At 45.2% G+C, this 14,971-nt stretch overlaps 1 protein-coding gene across 2 annotated transcripts in view; it reads left to right on the top strand.

Moving 5' to 3' along the window:
- Positions 1-14,971, top strand: part of NCOA1 (nuclear receptor coactivator 1) — a 1,223,800-nt gene that overhangs the window by 154,092 nt on the left and 1,054,737 nt on the right. For both annotated transcript variants that reach the window (XM_086928021.1, XM_086928023.1), the window contains exon 2: positions 5,474-5,643. The gene's annotated coding sequence lies outside the window, so the exon portion shown is untranslated. The remainder of the gene's footprint in view (positions 1-5,473; positions 5,644-14,971) is intronic.

Genomic DNA, 14,971 nt, shown 5'->3' on the forward strand with positions numbered 1-14,971 from the left:
CCAACCCCTGGTGCGATGTTGACTGATTTGTAAAGTGAAAGCATTTCCATCTTTCCAAACAAGATTTTTCAAAGCTTCATCTGTCCTTTTAAATGTTTACCTTTGAGAAAGCAAATACAGGTTTGCTGTCCCTTGCAAGGTTCCAGCCCTGCATTAGCACCCACTTATGGGAGCCTGACTTATCTTAATTACGCATATCATTTTGTGACCCCTGCCAAATGAACAATTTGCGATGGAAATTCTTCTAAGGGACACTTGGCAGGCAAGATAATGGCGCAGTGTACTGAATTGCCTCGTCCATTTTACAGAAAGCAGCAACGAGAAGCCGTTCCAATGTCTTGAGAATAAATTGGACACCTCAAATGGATTCACAGTTGCCTCTAAATCAGACACTTCCTATCCCTCCCCAGAAGAGAGGACCCTTAGATGGAGCAATGTACAGAAAGGACCAGTGAATTGCAATATGGCCCCTTTCTGTTATATTCTTGGTGTACTCCGGGTGCAATGGCAGCCCCCTTTTCAGGGGGTGTTCTTTTTAAAGTTAGTTTCAGTCGTCCTACAGACATGAACTGAATATGATGCCAATGCCTATAATCACTTACGAAATTTATGCCATGCTGTATGAATATGCACGTTTGATGTTATTTGAAAAATTATATAAATAACGTTTAAAAATGTTTTAAAAAGAGCCTCCACACTTACATTCTTACTGAAGGAATTGTGGACTAGGTGACTGATAAGGACACTTGTCCTGGTCATGTACCAAAGTCCAGTAATTCCATAAGAATTATTGTTGTAATATTAGAAACTTCCAACCTTCCTGTCCAGAAGTAGTGGAGAAGTGTGGCTCACTGGTTAGAGGAGGCAGACCTGGAAGCAGAGGTCAGCCCGGGACCAGGATTCAATTCCCGGCTCGGCGGGGTCTTGAGTCCTAAAAAAATGTCCATGGACTCGACAATTCTCGCTCCGGTGCCTACTCGATTCACGGGTTCACACTCTGCGACTCTGGGCAATAGCTTGCTTAATCTCCACAACGGCCCCTTGCGGCGGGATGCCTGGCTTTCACCTTGCGGATACCCTGCCGGGGTTATCTCACAGGGGAATACCAGGACGGGTTCCCTAAGCAAGCGCTTAGAAACCGCTCGGTGATTTGCGCTATATAAATTCCTGTACATTTACATTTACATTTACAACATGGGGCAGCGGCTTGTGTTTATCACTCTAAGCTGTGGCATGAAATTCTCTGCTTCTGACCTGAGTTAATTGGAACCCCCAGGCATTGTAGTATTGAGAGAGATGGCTGACAGTGCCATACAGACATGAGACACAATGTAAGGCTTCAGCAGGTCAAACTCAGAGAAAGGTGATGCTATACTCGCTGGCACACCTAAAGTGATGGGACAAGATAGGATGCTGACCATATTATGACCTCACAAGGTAGCATGAAAAAGGGATTCGGCAAGATAGGTTGCAGCAGATCCAGCTAAACCCCTTCGTGGATGCCACCAAAATCCAAGCTGACGAGGAATAGGCTGAGGTGCAGGCACAATAGACTGTTTGACAGAAAGGAAAACCATGCAAAGCTACCGCCGTGTATCACTGTTCTTTGTGTAGCCTGTTTTTGTGTATTGTAACTTTCCTTATTTTTTTCTTTTTCTATATGTCAACAAATATTTCAACGCATCTCAACAGTGTTTATGTGACACACACCTCTGCCCAGACTACAATCCTGAATGCTACCATATGTTCTATATACATGTAACGCTAAACCCTAGTATCCCTGTTGATCTCTTGAATTAAATAAAATGGTTTTTAAGAAGAAAAAAGAAGAAATATGCAAGCAACGGAAATCTAGAGAATTGGTTTTCCAAGCTGCAGCCTCTTGTACTGTAAACCCTTAGGCTTCTGCCACTCTTGAGGTTCACATCTCTTTTAATAAGGCTCTGGACAGAGGAGCATCTCCATTGATGCTGTCACAGGAGCCGTAGGATAACTCCGCTGCTGAATTCATTCTAAAGATTCCTCCTAGCGTTTGCGGTCACCTACGACCCCTTCATTATCCAATCCAAGGCACTCGGGTTTGCCTTTTAGGGCCTATCTTCACAAAGGTCCTCTCTCTCATCGAAACCTATTTATGGCCTACTGCCAGGTGAGATCACTGAGATCTAATAACCTGAAACTGTTCAAACTCCCCCGCATTTACAAGGCCAGAAGAGGAGGCAGATCCTTCGGTGTTCTGCCTTCCGCTCTGTGGAATACTCCTTGTCTTAGCTTGCAAAGCAGATGCGCTGAAGCTGTCTTTAGAAGAGCCTCAAATCCCTGCTTTTTGATTCCTGCCTTAAGGTCATCTAGCCTCTCTGCTATTAGGTTCTCCTTGGTCTTGTGCCGTAATGCCGCCTTGGAGGCTGCTGTGTGCTCTAGCAATGCCTTATGTTGTATTGTATTGCTTTACCCATTCCCCAGAACTCTCCTCCGGCACAGAGTCCTAACACTCTGAGAAGGGGGAACAAAGAATATTTCAAGACCTTATAGAGATAACCTATTCAGTTTATTGAAGATAAATAATTGAAGGGGGAGTCCTTTCTAGAGAATCAATATTCTCCGCACCCACAAGACTAAACAAGCATTGTTAATGCCAACAGGGCTGGCTATGGTGTGCTGCAACTGATTGGCGTGCTGCTCATCCGGCACTCACATGGGCTGAAAGGTTTACCTATGGGGAACTGTCAATATGAGTGAGAACCAAGAAATTGTTTGACTACTGTGGTGCGATGGAACATAAGCACTCCTGAGAGTGAGGAAGAAGAGGAACGAAATATGTAAAAGAGCACTAAGGTCTAATGCCAGGAGCTGAAATACTCACGGCAAGTGCCCTGTGTGCCATGCAGAGAGTCCTAAACAAGTCAGCGAATTCATAGGTAACCTGTGGAGGAACTCCAACTGGGAATTAGCAGAAGTGCACCGAGGTAAATTTAAGAAACAGGTGAGGCAAGTGCTTTTTGCAGTCTACCAATGTATCTGAAAGTGTTTGCGAAGCCCTGGTGAGCCTTTTCAGTAATAGAGAGAACGATTCACATGTCAACACGCTTTATGGTAGGGTATTAATCCACCCATGAAGGCCTCTTGGCTGTAGCATATGCTTTTCCCAACCAACATTTCAGGCCTACTGCCTTTGTCAAAACTTTTCCTAATGTACAGATCAGACCTTTTCTAAACGAACTAGTCCGGCTTAGTGTCTAGATCATTGGCTTATCGTCCGGGCCATCTCAGACTACCACATTGAGCAGTATTTGTGCAACATGAGTACTCTTTTTTTTCTCCCAGGTGAAGCACACGACTTCTGTCCAGTTGATGGAAAGAGCATCATGTTACGCTGCTCTTTCAGTTGTTCTCCTTAAAGCTGCTTTTCTTTTGATTTCGTATGATCGGGTTACAGCTACACAATCAGGCCGAACCCAAGTTTGGTCCTGGAGCTCTTTCTGTTCACTGTTCTTTCCTGAAGCTTCAACCCAATTTATCCTCCTTGCTACCTCTGTTGATATCACTATCTCATAGTTTCTGGTATGTTCCCCCATATGTGAACATGATGCTCAGATGAGCTCTTCCTTTACACCTTTTTCCAATCCGAAATCTCACTTGGAAATAGATGACCATTCACTCCCTAAGGCTGAATTCCTCTTAGATGAAAATCATCTGTTCCTTCCTTGTCTGCCCATACTACCCTCCCGACATTGTGACACTTTCCCCATTTCCAGGAATGATTATAGATGTCATTTGACTGGAGTCCTCCAATGTCTTTCCCATCACAGCAGATGAGGTGGATGTCACCAGGTCCACTTCCAACCCACTGATCATAAGCAAGGCACTGCCACTGGTGGGACACCCCCGTGCACATTACCTTTTCTCCTCACAAGTTTAATCTGAGTCACACACGGTTACATCTTGCCCAGACATGCACCTTCCACTGGCACCCGAGTGTTCAAAGTTTAACTCGCCGTGCTCCACAAATCAATGCTTCCGGGGATTTGAGGACCAGGGCACATTTCTACATACGCTGTGGTCTGTCCTAAAATACGACCCTACTCGTTGGCGCTGCAGGGACTTATGAGAGAGGTCCTAGGCATGGAGTTCTCTGACCTGGTCAGAAGCTGCATCCTACACGTTGGGGGAATGACCCCCCACCCAGATATAACAAGCTCTGGTTATCCTAGGGTCTGGCAGTGCCAAACAAAAGATAGCTCGCATGTGGGGTGCGTGGAGTGCTCCGGAGGTGACCAGTTGGAAAAAAGGCATGGATTGGTGCATGTTAGCAGAAAAACAATATATGTGAATAGAGGTTGCCCACGTAAATGGGAAAAAATCTGGTCTCCCTGGAGAACATTTTGAGGGATGGTGGTGTAGCCGCTGGGGGGACTTGGGAATTTGTTTTAAACACGCCTCATTGAGTGGTCAAATTGTGCATAGCCCTGCCAATTGATTGTAATGTACTGCTTTTTTTCCTTTTCATTAAATTTCAATAAACATATGTTTTTTTTAAAGCGCTTAACTCCTTCTCTTGTATGTCTCAGCCCCTACACCTCTTGACAGGGCCCCCAGTCCTAGGGAATTCCTTATCAAACCAACTAAGTGACCCTCTCCCTTGAGAATCCTGAAAACCATTCCTTTAAATCCCAGAGGTATGACAACTTTAGTCCCCTGCCTCCTGTCCTGCCTTCTCTTGCTAACCACGTGATCAGCGAGCGCTCCACCCAGCCTGCCCTATGCCAGGTGCTAAATGCATATAGTGTTGTGCCTCGCCACCCAGCTATCCTTTTCTTTACCCTCAACACCTTTGTGTAACCACCCGTTTCTTAGCGTGTTCGTATTCGCTGCCATAAAGGTACTTGCGGCGGTCTGTTCTGAGTACTCAACGCCAGTAAATACATGTTTGGCGTCTTATAAAGCGCTACACGTACTCCTCACCGAAGTATTCGCAGTAGTGCTGACTTTAGATAGACGTTAAGATAGATGGCAGTTTACGTCACTGCAGCTTTATGTGTCATGTTTAATTCTTTGGGTGATCCCGGTACAATCTGCGCGGATTATTGTATGAATGCGGTGTTTTTATAGCGCGAACCTAGCCGAAAGGCAGCGGAGCGCTATACCCAACATTACTGCCTTGACCCCGGTTCTCAGTACAAGTGGCCATGGTGCCGTCTGCGCTTTCTCTCTGATATTGAAGGTTCCGGGTCCCCTTCGTATTGGTTGGTAATTAGCTGTGGGGAGAATGAATCGTGACGAGCAAGCGCATTACAGGTAAGTACTTAATTAGTTCATTTATAAACATGGCGCGGACGCTCTTGCCAATATACACAGTACAGTAAATGACGGCACTTTCTGCAAACTGGTTGGGTGAAGCTGCATTTGATCCTGTGTGGTTTGTGTTTAATGGAGTGGGTAGGATTTAAGCAGTGTCTTTTTTCCCGCCTAACAGAATCCAATAATTGGCGGCGGAGCCCCGGCTGCGAGAGTTCATTTGAAGACTGCCGGCGGAGGATTGATGCTGGCCGCCCTGTGGTTTTAGGATTCTCTGGCGTCACTGCTTGCTCATTTCCAAACGAGCTCAAGTCCCATGCGTCGCCTCGTAGTTCCAGAAAGCTAGAGGTATGTTTTGATCTCATTACTGCTATTGGCGGCGAGGCCGTTCGCCAGCTTTTTAATGGCCCGGCGCCTCTTCCTCGCCGTTATGTTGCTCGATTTGCCGTTATCGCACTGGTCTCGGAACCAGTGCTGTTGTGGTGTCTCCTATGCAAAGTATTGATTTCATGTTGCCTCGCGCACACGCACCAAGCTTTTACCAATCCGGTCCCTTTGGCTTGTGCACTGAAAAGACTTTACCAAGCTTTAGTGTCACACTCCAAAGAGGTCAATAAAGTACGGGCAGCAGCAGTGCAAGCTTCTCCAGTGTACAGAACAGCCAGTGCAAGCTTCTCCAGTGTACAGAACAGCCAATGCAAGCTTCTCCAGTGTACAGAACAGCCAATGCAAGCTTCTCCAGTGTACAGAACAGCCAATGCAAGCTTCTCCAGTGTACAGAACAGCCAGTGCAAGCTTCTCCAGTGTACAGAACAGCCAATGCAAGCTTCTCCAGTGTACAGAACAGCCAGTGCAAGCTTCAGTGTATAGAACAGCCAATGCAAGCTTCTCCAGTGTACAGAACAGCCAGTGCAAGCTTCTCCAGTGTACAGAACAGCCAGTGCAAGCTTCTCCAGTGTATAGAACAGCCAGTGCAAGCTTCTCCAGTGTACAGAACAGCCAGTGCAAGCTTCTCCAGTGTACAGAACAGCCAGTGCAAGCTTCTCCGGTGTACAGAACAGCCAGTGCAAGCTTCTCCGGTGTATAGAACAGCCAATGCAAGCTTCTCCAGTGTACAGAACAGCCAGTGCAAGCTTCTCCAGTGTACAGAACAGCCAGTGCAAGCTTCTCCAGTGTACAGAACAGCCAGTGCAAGCTTCTCCAGTGTACAGAACAGCCAGTGCAAGCTTCTCCGGTGTAAATAACAGCCAATGCAAGCTTCTCCAGTGTATAGAACAGCCAATGCAAGCTTCTCCAGTGTACAGAACAGCCAGTGCAAGCTTCTCCAGTGTACAGAACAGCCAGTGCAAGCTTCTCCAGTGTACAGAACAGCCAGTGCAAGCTTCTCCGGTGTAAATAACAGCCAATGCAAGCTTCTCCAGTGTATAGAACAGCCAATGCAAGCTTCTCCAGTGTACAGAACAGCCAGTGCAAGCTTCTCCAGTGTACAGAACAGCCAGTGCAAGCTTCTCCAGTGTACAGAACAGCCAATGCAAGCTTCTCCAGTGTATAGAACAGCCAATGCAAGCTTCTCCAGTGTATAGAACAGCCAGTGCAAGCTTCTCCAGTGTACAGAACAGCCAATGCAAGCTTCTCCAGTGTATAGAACAGCCAATGCAAGCTTCTCCAGTGTACAGAACAGCCAGTGCAAGCTTCTCCAGTGTACAGAACAGCCAATGCAAGCTTCTCCAGTGTACAGAACAGCCAGTGCAAGCTTCTCCAGTGTATAGAACAGCCAATGCAAGCTTCTCCAGTGTATAGCACAGCCAATGCAAGCTTCTCCGGTGTAAATAACAGCCAATGCAAGCTTCTCCAGTGTATAGAACAGCCAATGCAAGCTTCTCCGGTGTAAATAACAGCCAATGCAAGCTTCTCCAGTGTACAGAACAGCCAATGTAAGCTTCTCCGGTGTAAATAACAGCCAATGCAAGCTTCTCCAGTGTATAGAACAGCCAATGCAAGCTTCTCCAGTGTATAGATCAGCCAGTGCAAGCTTCTCCGGTGTAAATAACAGCCAATGCAAGCTTCTCCAGTGTACAGAACAGCCAATGCAAGCTTCTCCGGTGTAAATAACAGCCAATGCAAGCTTCTCCAGTGTACAGAACAGCCAATGCAAGCTTCTCCGGTGTAAATAACAGCCAATGCAAGCTTCTCCAGTGTACAGTACAGCCAATGCAAGCTTCTCCAATGTATAGAACAGCCAATGCAAGTTTCTCCAATGTATAGAACAGCCAATGCAAGCTTCTCCAGTATACAGAACAGCCAGTGCAAGTTTCTCCAGTGTATAGAACAGCCAATGCAAGCTTCTCCAGTGTACAGTACAGCCAATGCAAGCTTCTCCACTGTACACAACAGCCAATACAAGCTTCTCCAATGTATAGAACAGCCAATGCAAGCTTCTCCAGTGTATAGAACAGCCAATGCAAGCTTCTCCAGTGTACAGTACAGCCAATACATGCTTCTCCACTGTACACAACAGCCAATACAAGCTTCTCCAATGTATAGAACAGCCAATGCAAGCTTCTCCAGTGTATAGAACAGCCAATGCAAGCTTCTCCAGTGTATAGAACAGCCAATGCAAGCTTCTCCAGTGCATAGAACAGCCAATGCAAGCTTCTCCAGTGTACAGAACAGCCAATGCAAGCTTCTCCAGTGTATAGAACAGCCAGTGCAAGCTTCTCCAGTGTACACAACAGCCAATGCAAGCTTCTCCAGTGTATAGAACAGCCAATGCAATCTTCTCCAGTGTATAGAACAGCCAATACAAGCTTCTCCAGTGTACAGTACAGCCAATACAAGCTTCTCCACTGTACACAACAGCAAATACAAGCTTCTCCAATGTATAGAACAGCCAATGCAAGCTTCTCCAGTGTATAGAACAGCCAATGCAAGCTTCTCCAGTGTACAGTACAGCCAATACAAGCGTCTCCACTGTACACAACAGCCAATGCAAACTTCTCCAATGTATAGAACAGCCAGTGCAAGTTTCTCCTGTGTACAGGACAGTGACAGAAGCAGGGCAGTCCTTGTCAGTTTACCCCATTAGAGGGGCACAAACCTTAAAGTAAAACTATCATGACACTTACAACTGAGAGCAGTGGCGCCGAGGGTAGCACGCAGTCATCTTTGCATAGCCGTAGAAGTGTAAGCTTACCTTGTCCTACTGCATCTCTGACTTCTCATTTTAGTTGACATCAAAGTGTGTCAACAATACATCCAACCACTGAATGTGTTGCATTCTGTGCCCTCCCTGTTGCACTGGCTACCGCTAAGCACGCCGTTTTTTTTAATACAACTGTATGCTCTGTTATTCCATGAACACTCAAACATTATCTTGAGGGCTAAAATGTACAGTCTGGGGAATGCTCGAAGTCCGCATAGATGCCCTGGTATCCCCAAGGAGACGGGGTAAATGTGTTATAGAATTTAAACACAGAAAAATATGGCTGAGATTATCTGCAGACTGGTTATTTACCATCTGCAGGATCTCTTCCAGAATTGAGCCCATTGGTTTTACGTTAGTGCACACATGACACGAGGGACTCATTTGCATTCACTATCTGCTTGAAATACAGCATCACGCCAGCATTCAACTATCTCAGAGGAACCTGGGCTTAACTACGTTCCTGAATCGTAGCAGGTCACTGACTGCCACTCTATGAAGGTCCTTTGACTGCAGATCTGCAGGTTAAAGAAAAATGATATGTTATTCGATGCAGGTAACATGTCCAGTCTTAGGTCACAAGGCTTGTTTTCATGATGGTGGTAGCTGTATTTATAATTTTTGATGAGTCAATTACATAGGTTTCTATTCTTCTAGAGGTGGTGAGTGTCTTCTCAGTATCACTTACATAGCCCGAAAATCGATGTACTTATAATCTACTGCTACTACAAGATCTTCTGCTATGACGCCATGAATTCTTGATTAAGATTTTGATTTAGTAACTTGGTGTTCTTCTTTCTTCTGGGAGTAGTTGAATTAATTTCCCAACTTTTCAGCGACCTGCAGCTGAGCTTCGTGCATGTAGGCGCCCATCAGAGACACCTCTTGCAGGGTTCAGTGGCAACAAAACAAAGTTCTTCAGATCAAGTAGAATCCCAGTCCTGATGATGATCCTGAAACCCAGCCCCAAAGAGTCGAAACATGTCGTCAGTATGATGGAGGACCTGATATTAATCCTTCCGTAGAATAGTTCCAGTTACCAGTCATGAGATAAATGTGAAATCAAGACAATAGTGGATGTTCACGGCCCTCTTTTGGAACTGACCAGAAGACACTCTAGACATCAAGGCTTATAACATAGGACAATTAGTATTGTATTGGTCCTGGGGCCAATAATTTACAGCTGGGTCCTTATTGCATCTAAGAACTATTAACGGATTTATTCTGTGTTCCCTAAGATTTATACCCACTTCAATGATTGCTCATGAGTGTACCCAAATCTTTTAGTGAAGGAGTGTGAATTCACAAGCACTCCGTTTATCACTTGTAAAAATGTTTTTTTTAAATGTGCAGCTGCTCTCAAAGACTTTGTATACCCCATTGGGAATGTTTACTCTAATCTATATTATCTATGCCAGAAGTGTTGTTTTGCAAAATCAATAATTACATAAATTCCTTTTTAAAAATGTAACGTTATTACTGTCAAAGGCCATGAGTGTACTGTGTTCCTTTGGGTTTGCAAGTGTGTTTATGGTTGGGGTTATTATCTTTTCTAAACTTAGTTATATATTTGGTTGGAGCACTCCACTGTTACCTTAATTGAACCCAGTCCACTTTACATGTACGATGAGAAGCTATGTACATCTATTGATACACTTGATTCTAAGCCATTTGAACATAGCTGTGGAGGTCTTGACTCGATTTTACTGTAGCCTTACACACAGTTTGCCAGACTACATCAATAGGCTGACAGCTGTCAGTCAAGTTAGACATGGCAGGTCTTTAGTAGACATGTTGGAGAGTAATAGGTACCTCAAACAGACAATTGTGTCCCTCCCCAAACGCCTGTTAGAAAACCGCTGGAGAATGGAAAAAAGGAATGCCTAGATGCCGTTGATTCCTCTGCTGCTTTTGATTGAATGGATAGATGAAGGCTGTGTAGGAGACTTGCAGTCGCGGATCCTGAGTAGCTTGCTGCAGATTTTGCAGGAACTTCATGAGAATTTCTGGATCTGGCTTCAAATAGACAAAGCCCCTGCAGTGACCTGAGCCAGGGCAGTATTCTGCGCCCATCTGCTTGTGAACCTTCATATAACACATCTTCCAGAAATGATAAGCCTGGGTGTTCTGCCTAAAAAGGAACAATTACTGCATAATTTGTATGCTTGTTATACAGTTGCATTTGACCATAAACCCTCTGGTCTGTGTTGGGTGCTGCCTTCTTTGACTAACTACTGCAATGTAAATGATATGAAAATATGTATTTGTAGAAGTTCAAAATCGCAGACTTATGTTGTTGAAAGGTCGTAATGGAATTGATTTCTGTATAATAAAAGATTGATGTTCCTTCTGAATACAGACACATGAGAGTTTTACCCATGTTCCAGACAGCTTGATTTAATCACATTTCATTGTTAAATAGTAATGCTGAGAGGGTTTGAGCTGGTGTGTTATGGTTTTTCACACAGGCAGGTCTGCCTTGTAAAAGTCATGATTGAGTCTCATCTCTTGTCTTCTGTGGCGGAAGTTGAGGCAAATTCGAGAGATGAGATTTGGCTTTGAATTGGCTGCCGGCAAGTGGAGTACGCAGGAGCACACCTGTGCAGGTCTAGGACCTAGAGCAGAGTGTGGCAAGCTTCCAGTGCGGAAGCCCTGCTAAGAATGCGGCATTACACCGCCTCCTTGGAACACCGTATGGATGAAGACCTTGAGTAGTCTCGGGCTTGAGTGTCGGTGGCGGTGTTGGATAGTGCAGCCAAATGGGTGCTTCTTTGGGTAGGCTGCAACCTTGTCCTTTCAGATGGAAGGTAGCGAGTTTGAATGTGATGGGAATTACTGTTGGGGAAACAACTAGTTAGAACGGGCGAGCTGCCATCGCATCTGTTTAATAATGCGCGCTTGATAAAAGTGAGCAGGTTTCTTATAATCTTTAAATGGAGAACTTTGAATAGGGCATGAGAAAATATCTCACGAGATGCAAGAATAGTCCATCGTGTAACAGCTTATAGTTTATCTATGAAGGGGCATCATTCTGCCAATAAACGGTTCCCAACTCCTTCATACAAAGGACTCGTGTATTCCCTTTCTGACACTCCCTTTAGGGGATAAGCGACACCTGAGCGTGTGTGTCTGCCTGTTACTAGACAAAGATGACAGACCTTAACTTGAGGTTGGTTCCCGATGGGTGGGTGGCTGGCTGCTCCACCATCCTGCTTGTTTGCCTGCTCTCTGGAGTGGAGTAATTGGTATCAAGCAATTATTTCCTGACTGATGTTTATTTTCCAAGCCCTCTCGGGGATGGTGTTTTCCTAGCGGCTTGGAGCCCCCTACTAGAGCTCTGGCACCATTCAAAGTGCCCCTTGAGAGCTCGATGCAATCTGCCAATTACTGTCATTGTTAATATCCCAGTTAATGATAATAATGAGGCCTAGGAATACCTCGTGACGCGCAGGTCTATGTCAAAACAGCTGCCCTCTCTGGCTCCCCAGCCCTGCTTTGTTTCAGCGTCAAGAGTATATTGTCGCCGCAGGATTTTTTACTCACGCCTTAACATCTGTTTGTTATTCTGTGATCTCCGTGTGTACCTGGTCTACTCCTATCAAGACCTACCTAAAAGTGAATTACATATGGGTGAAATATTGCACGAGGGCACAAGTTAATGAGACCTGCCCTCCATCCCCTGCAACTGGCGGCAGCTCTGTAATGTATGAGCAACACATTTGCACTTTCTCTAAATTGGAAGTTGCAGTGGGACAGTCCGCAGTTGTCTGTCCTATTGATTGCTGCCTGAAACATAATGTAAATTGAATTCACTTCATTGCGTACTGTAGCGAAACAAAAAAAGTATTTATACATGGTATGTAATGCTACACCCCACTGATGCCACTTAAGACTGATGAAAGATACAGAGAAACTTGACCATCAGAAGTCAAGAGTACATGAAAGCCAAGAGTCCAGCTGGATGTGTAGGGTCAATTTAGTTCGGCATTCTTTGCAATGGTACTTGTACTGCAGCGGACCTGCAATTTATTGCTCTCTTTCTCTCTAAGTATAGAGAGATATTTGAAAATTCTGTTTGATAAAGGAAAGCTAGATGCTAAATCAGTTGTAAATAAATCAGAGTCTAATAAAAGTGAATGTTTTATGCTCATCCTGTTAATCACCTTCGATCCCCAGCCATGTCATGGCGTGAATGATTCCACCACCATTCTGTAAGGCAGTGTTAAAAAAAACTCATGCATTAGCAGTTTGTAAGTTCTTTCCCTTCAGTTGACAACTTTCAGAAGGTGACGCTCTGCCCTTCGCCTCACTTCTACACCGGCAGATTTGTCCTCCATCTTCATAAACCAGCTGACACAACTTGGCCAACATCGATCCACATTCAAATTCCCCTGAAGCTACGTGTTTTTCCGTATTCTTTGCTGAACAACGTACATTTCTCTTTACCACCACTGAGTTTCCATTTTACGGTTTTTTAGGTCTCGACCTAAAGCATTGCTTTAGCAATGCGTGTTTGTTAGTGCTTGTTTGTCGAGATTTCTAGTAAGCGGTCCGAAAAGTCTGCCAAAACGGCGGATTAGCCACAGTTCATGTGACCTATGCGCGTGCACAAACCAGGCACATCACAAACCACCATTTGTCTGTGCCTCGCATCCGACTTCAAAGGAATGCGCTCCCGCCCGACTCCGCCACAGCAATGCCGAGAGCTTGTTTTTTTAATCCTCCTTGTGATAAGACCAGCCACTGCCGCTCCCCGGGAAAGTTTGCTCGAGCTGTCTCCTTCACTAATCCCCACCTCTCGGTCTTGTCTGTCTCACCTACCTCCAGAGAACTGTCTCCTTCACTAATCAATTACGGTGTCAAATGCCTAAACTGTGCCTCGCATCAGACTTCAAAGGCTGCCGCTCCCCCGTTCCCCCCCATCAGACTTCAAAGGAATGCGCTCCCGCCCCTTCCCTGCCACAGCAATGCAGAGAGCTTGTTTTCTAGTGAGATCAGCGTGTAACTCTTATTAAATATATATAGTATTGCACTATTTCTCCTGCTTCGTGCAGTGCAGCACTGCAGATTTTCACACAGCACTGCGTTGCATGCGTTAGAAAATCTGGTCCTCATTCTCTTTCCACGGGCAGAAACATCATTCTGACCCTTCCGCCATTCATTCCTTTGCCGAAAATATACTACTTAAGTGTTTTTGTCTTTCCACCGTACTCGAGGTTTCATCCACACGGGCTCTCCTTGCATAAATAATTACCTGATGCTCGCTTTCATCGCTTCACATATGTGTGGAATTACCCTCTACCTCTCCCCTGCTCTTTTTAGCATGTAAGAACTGTGTAAAGTGCTGTTGTAAAGGAATTAATGGAACCCGTTACTGCCTTGTTCAACAAAAATCATTTCAATGCGCCCCAACACAAGGTTCTTTCTGTAGCCCTCACTGTTGCTTTATTTTTCAGTTTCATTCAGTAAAAAAAAAAAAAAGTACAGATACGCGAAGTCAGGCTTTTTTATCATGTACTGTCTTACTAAATGAAACTTCAGATGTTGAGCACGTTTACATGCCTACTTTGTAAATGGCCACAAACAAACGTTCAGCAAAAACACGTCAACTCCACCCTCCAACTCCACCCTCCAACTCCACCCTCCATCACTCGGGGACGCCACCACATCACTCGGGACGCCACCACATCACTCGGGGACACCACCACATCACTCGGGGACACAACCACATCACTCGGGGACACCACCACATCACTCGGGGACACCACCACATCACTCGGGGACACCACCACATCACTCGGGGACACCACCACATCACTCAAGAACTCCACCACATCACTCAGGAGCACCACCACATCACTCAGGAGCACCACCACATCACTCAGGAGCACCACCACATCACTTAGGGGCACCACCACATCACTCAGAGGCACCACCACATCACTCAGCCGAACCACATCATCACTCAGCCCCACAACAGCACTGTCTTACCTTGCTTGCTACAAGCAAGCATTGCCATAGCCAATAGGACTCGCATTAGGAAAGTGTAAGCTATTGGCTTTGTGAATAACAATGCTGTTAATTTATATATTTTCAAAGCCAACACATATTAAAAAAATGTGTCATTTACAATACCAATAGCTCACACTTTCCTAATGCGAGACCTATTGCATTGCAAATGCTTGTTTTGTTTTAGGGTCTTCTGGGCCGTTCTTGGTTTTTTCTTTTCCTTTTGGGGTGGTTCCAGTTGCTCCAGGTGAAAGGTGCTTCTGTCACTGATGGCTAGGGGTGTCTAGTGTATGCATGATTTTTGGGGGGGATTTACCATGCATATTCCTTAAGCAATCATGCCTTTACAATGAAAATTGTTGTAAAGGCATGTGTGGTAAAGGAATGGTGCTTAAGATGCATTCGTGGTTGCACCTGCGTTGTAGAGGCACGTGTGGTTCAGCCATGCGTGCCTCTGTCATACAA

Source organism: Lissotriton vulgaris, chromosome 6, assembly GCF_964263255.1.
Source record: "Lissotriton vulgaris chromosome 6, aLisVul1.2, whole genome shotgun sequence".
NCBI classification, from domain to species: Eukaryota; Metazoa; Chordata; class Amphibia; order Caudata; family Salamandridae; genus Lissotriton; species Lissotriton vulgaris.